Raw genomic sequence first — 6,410 nt, 5'->3', positions numbered from 1 at the left:
AAATGTTCATTGGAGACAGAAGATGCTCTATGTTATTTTGGAGAAGCAGATCATTTTGGAATAGCATGGTATGTCCAATAAGCAATTGCCATGCCAATCCAGGAAATAAGAGCAATCTAGTTTAAGTATCATCCAAGAGAAGGAATACCTAAGTATGTTCATTAGTCAGAAGTTATGTGTGATGAACTGTGCAGCTGAAGAAGGAGGGGGAGGGGACGTTGAAGTTGCACTAGAGTTTCCCAGGGAGAAGGCTAATTTTTTATTAGTGCAGTACAGTTATCTATGACTATTCTGCTTCTTTGTTCATAACATCTGGATTTTCAGCAGCTGGCTTTAGTTCTGGATAACAGACAGAAATATTCGGTTATTTATGTTGGTGTGATTTGTGAACAGAAATCATTTTTCCAAATGAAGTTCTACTTGATTTTGGACAGATGAGACGCAAGCAGGACATCTGTGCACCATTCTATTATTTCTATAAACTGCTTTTATAGGAGGTAAAGATTCTCAGAACAGTTTGCTACCAAGCAATTCAAATAATTAAAAGCTGGACAGAATAATCTTATATTCATATATGGTTATGAGCTAAACTCAGTTCTCCTAGAGCAGTGGTCAGCAAGCCGCGGCTCGCGAGCCACATGCGGCTCTTTACACATTTTAATGCGGCTCTTCTAGAACGCCCCCCTAGCCACGGCCGTCACATGGTCATCCAGCGACAGCCGGGTATCTAGGAGGATGCCCAAATTGCGCTCCCTATCCACGGGGGGGGGGGGGGCATCCTTTAAATTTTTAAATTCTGGGGTATTTTAATTGGTTTTAATCATTAGTTAGTTTATGACTATTGTACAGACTTTGTGCTTAATTTGTTTGTCTGGGGTTTTGTATTTTTGTTGTTTATTGTATATTTTATTTCTGTCTGTACACCGCCCCGAGTCCCCTCGGGGAGAGGGGGCGGTTTATAAATTTAATAAACTGAAACTGAAACTGAAACTTCTGTGTGCCGGGCGCCCGCTCCCCTCCCTCCTCTCGGGCACTTCAAAACAAGCGCCCCTTTCCCTTTTTTCTTTTCGACCCACAATGATTAGGGAGGATCCTGAAGTCGGGCGGGGACGAGAAGCGAGGAGGCAGAAAAAGAAACGGAGGCTAAGGAGCTTCCCCCCCCGCCCCCTCCCAGCAAAAATCTAATCAGTTAATTTGCTACTGCCCACGCGGCGTGATCGGCTAATTTGCTACTGCCCGCCCGGCTCCCCAGTTAGATTTTTGCTGGGAGGGGGCGGGGGGGAAGCTCCTTGGCCTCCGTCTCTTTTTCTCCCTCCTCGCTTCTTGGGGCTCCACCAATGGGGGAGCAAGGCCCGCCCAGCGCCAGGCTTTGGGCTAACACAGAGGTCTGCAAAGTTGGCTGTTTTAAGACTGGTGGACTTCAATTCTCAGAATTCTGGGAGTTGAAGTCCACCAGTCTTAAGAGCCAATCTTGCAGATCCCTGGGCTAATATGATTGATGCCCTTGGTGGACTTCAATTCTCAGAATTCTGGGAGTTGAAGTCCACAAGTCTTCAAGCTGTCAGGTTTGAAGACCCTGGGGTTTTTTTCTAAAGGGTTGGGGGTGCAAGGGTCTTGCAACTTGACAGCTTTAAGACTTGCATGCTTCAATGCCAGAGTTCCTGAGCCAACATGACTGGAGGAGGAATTCTGGGAGTTGAAGTCCACAAGTCTTAAAGTTGTCAGGTTTGAAGACCCCTGGAGTTTTTTTTTCTAAAGGGTTAGGGGTGCAAGGGTCTTGCAACTTGACAGTTTTAAGACTTGCATGCTTCAATGCCAGAGTTTCTGAGCCAACATGACTGGAGGAGGAATTCTGGGAGTTGAAGACCACAAGTCTTAAAGCTGTCAGGTTTGAAGACCCCTTGGGGTTTTTTTCCTAAAGGGTTAGGGATGCAAGGATCTTGTAACTTGACAGCTTTAAGACTTGCGTGCTTCAAATGCCAGAGTTTATTGAAACTAAAAACAGTGTACCATCCTATGTATTTTCGGTTTTAAAAATGTGGCTCTCAAAATAAATTTCAATCGTGGTTTTGGCGAGATTTGGCTCAGTTGAAAAAAAAGGTTGCCCACCACTGTCCTAGAGTAATCCAGAAATTTCCCGCTCACTTTTCCATCCAATTTAAAAAGTTTATAAGATCTCAGTATTTAATATATTTCCCAAATATTTCCAGGTATAAAGGTTGCATAGCTTTTGATTTGGACAGTGTTTGTATTTCCTGAATTTTACTCGTATATTAATATCTGTTTATTCCTTTCTGCCAAATTCCTTCAGTGAAATTTTACCTTTAGATGGAATAAACAAATCTGTTGTGTAATCTCTAACTGCTTTGAGATCCACAACAACATCCAGAATATGATGTCTGGCATTTGGACATGAAGATGATTTTTCAGTCTTACTCTTAAATGACAATTTCTAACCTTTCTCTCAATGAATCTATCCTCTTTTTCCTCCTTATTGCTGGTTTATTCATATTCTTAATTCATTCTTAATGATCCTATAAATCCTTTTGTGTTCAGCTTAAGCTTTCCTATTTCTCATAATGCCGTAAGAGATAGAAAGATAGCTATTACAGTAATTGTGACCTACTATTTGGTAGAAATACATGTTTCTCTTCTTATAAATTGAGCACGATTTTGATTTTAATATAATGGGGAGAATGCTGTTCTTTGGCAGTGTGGTGGTCAAATTGAACTAATTAATTGCATTTTAGCATTGAAAATCTTCATGACTTACAAAACAGCTACAATCTAAAAGCTAAGAAATCAAAAAAGCTGTTTGGAGCTTCCAACTATTCCAACTATTAGACTATTCTGGAACTGCTCTGAGATTCTTTTTAAATTGGAGGCAATATAACGTGATGGTAAAATGTACCTCCCATTCACATATGAGCTGCATTTGCTACTAAACCTATGAGATGCTCACATACCTCCACACAATATATGTGAATTGTTTAAAGTGTCCTTGTAAGAAAATATTCACAGCAAGTGGGATTTAATTATTTAGCGATTGGGGGGGGGGGAGAGATTCAGTTAGGAACCTGTTGCTCAGTAAATCTTATCTCAAAGAGCCCCAATAGTTTTGTGCTGTGAATCAGAACAGAAGGATGTGGTTATTGATATCATGTCATCTAGCTAAGACCGGGAGATTGCCAGTGATACAAAGCTTCACTTCAATGCTTTCTTCACATTCAACATTTATTTTATATTTTGATTCAGTGGGATTATGTTTTAGAAGCTCAAGTCCACTATCATACTCAGACACAAAGTGCCTGAAGGCAAAAGAAAATTGGTGAGCATCAATAATTTACTATCTCAACTGGTCCATTCAGGTCTCATTTAAGAGAGTTGCAGTTTATGCAGCTGCACTGAATCCCAGAACAGGTGTGTGTGTGTGTGTGTGTGTGTGTGTGTGTGTGTGTGTGTCCTTCCATCCATCCCAGAATAGGGACATGCTAAAGAGAATATGTATAGTGACAACCTTCAAACCTCATATTGTACTGGGTCTGCAAATTCTTTAAAATATTCTTGATTTTTATTTCTCAACATTCATACATACAAGTGCCCACTAATCCTTGAAAAAGAAATATTTAAACATAAAGTCCCCCTCAAGTCTTGCTGTAATACCTCACTGTGTCAGTTGGGAGTTCCTGGAAGGGATGAGCAATGAATCCTGGGATCATATTCAAAGAACAGAGTATATATTTCCAGCAAATTCACCCAAGGTGTGAATGTTATCCCAGCTGCCTAGTTAAAGCAAGCATGTACATACATTGGGCAACAATGATACAAGAAGATGTAGAGGTGGATGATCACAAAGACATTGTGCTGCATTTGAGAAGATAATTGTAAACCATTTCTCCCCCCCCCCCCAGGAAAACCAAATGGATAGACAAGATAAAGTGGCTGATAATAAATCACCAAGCAGGTTGCCTGGCACTCAGCATCCTACTGAGGAACTGAGGATCTTTCAGATGTGGCTGGATCTCTAACTGTTGATGTCAACATGCAAGAAAATAAAAACCCAAGTTAAAAAGACAGAAAAATGAGTGCATCAACTAAGTATTAAAAACTGAAATTATCAAAATTCCATCTATGTGCATGAATGTCAAATTTAAAATAATCAAATTTATTACATTATTGGTATAAGGAAGAGCTCAGCTATAAAATTGAAGAAGGATCAGAGTTGACTGTGAAACAGATCGTGAACTCCTGTGCAAGTTCAAAGTTAAGCTGGATAACAAGAAGAAGAAAACTATCCAATATGATCTTGAACAAACTGGATATAAAACTAATGGGGGTGGGTCAAAGTCAAGAAAGACACAGTCACCATGAAGGAACCTAACAAAGAATTCCCAAGAAGCGTTAGATGAGACAAGAAGCAGTACTGTATGGTAAGAACATCTACAAAAATACTGAAAGTGGACATAAATAGGAAAGCCTTCCAAACAGATAGACAGTAACTGAATCAAAGCAAGACAAACAAAAATGGAAGTAATGTACTAAAATTCAATTCAATAGAGATGTTAATCATCAAAATGTCTTATAGAAAGGAACAAAATGAGAAATTATAAATGTCATAACCAAACAATAGTTAATCCAGAAAATTACCCAGAGGCTGGAAAGCCACTCTATATATCTGTAGTAAAGAAATAAAACTGAACAGAATGTGCTAACTATGCAATATTATGCAATAATCTTCCTTTCACATGCTAGCAAAATAATGCTTCGGATCATGCAACACAGATTAGAGCAGTATAAGGAAAGAGAAATGTCAAATGTTTAAGCTGATAAGGGCCAAGGCACAGAACACATTATTGTCGATGTATGCTGGATAATTGAAAGAACTAAAGAATACTCAAAATAAGACAATATGTGCTTCATTAATTATATAAAATTTTTGGATTATGTTGATTTTGTCAAGCTGTGGGATGTGTTTAGGAAAATGAGAATCCAGAACATATCATTGTCATCATGCAAAACCTATACATAGGTCAGAAAACCACAGTTGGGGTGGAACATAGCAAAATAGATTAACACCAGGTTAACAAAGCAATGAGACAAACCTATATTCTCTCTTCTTATTTATTCAACATAGTGCATTCAGAAAGTATTCAGACTCCACTTGTGTCAATTTTGTTATGTTGCAGCCTGATTCTACAGTTGTTGAAATTCATTTCTTTCTCATTAATCTACATTCTGTACTCCATAATAACAAAGTGAAAACAGAATTTTAGAAATGTCTATAAATTTATTAAAAAGAAAAACTGAAATATCACTGGCATTCAGACTCTTTGCAACAACATATGAAATGTAGCTCTGGTGCCTCCCATTTCTCTTGATCATTGCTGATATGTTTCTACACCTTGGAGTTGACCTTTGGTAAATTAAATTGATTGCACATGATTTGGAAAGGCACACACCTCTTTACAGAAGTCATCACAGCTGACAATGCATACTGTAGCAAATCAAAAGCCATGAGGTTAAAGGAACCGCCTACAGAGCTCAGAGACAGGATTGTTGCAAGGCACAGATCTGGGAAGGCTACAATAAAATTTCTGCAGCACTGAACGTTCCGAAGAGCACAGTGGCCGCCATAATTCTCAAATGGAAGAAGTTTGGTGCAACTAGGACTCTTCCAGGAGCTAGTCACCCAGTCAAACTAAGCAATTGGAAGAGAAGGGCCTTAGTAAGAGAAGTGACCAAGAACGCGTGGAGATGGAGCGGAGTTCCAGAAGGGCAATCATAACTGCAGCCCTCCACCCATTTGGGCTTTATGGCAGAGTGGCTAGATGGAAGCCTCTCCTCAATGCAAAACACATGAAATTTTCACCTGCTTGGAGTTTGCAAAACAAAAAACAAAAAAACACCCCACCTAAAGGACTCTCAAACTGCAAGGAACAAACTCTAAGTGGGGTTTTTATAAGGAAAATATTTGAAGATGTAGGTAATTTCTACTTTTTAGGATTTAACCCCTCAACTTTAACGGAACTACCAATCAAAAAATACACCTCAAACTTTCACTTGGTAGATTAGAAATGAAGGCCTTAGAAAAGATACTATATTGCCATGACATACAGTATCTATCCTTATAACATTAAACAGGGGGTTGTTTTCCCTGTAATATTCTTTGGAAGTGAAAGTTGGACTTAAAGAAGCAGGACAGCAGCATTGATGCCTTTGAATTCTGATGTTGGGTAAGATTTCTGATAATACCATGAATAGCCAAGTAAACAAACTAATGAATATAGAACAAATCAGCCCAAAATTCTCACTCAAGGCAGAAATGGCAGGATTAGATTATTGCATTTTTGGACATATTATATGATCTAGCTTTCTTGAGATGCCTGTAACTAGTAAAATAGATGGAAAAG

Source organism: Natrix helvetica (genome assembly GCF_964273705.1).
Source record: "Natrix helvetica genome assembly, chromosome: 4".
Taxonomy (NCBI): domain Eukaryota; kingdom Metazoa; phylum Chordata; class Lepidosauria; order Squamata; family Natricidae; genus Natrix; species Natrix helvetica.
This window is presented reverse-complemented; position numbering follows the sequence as displayed.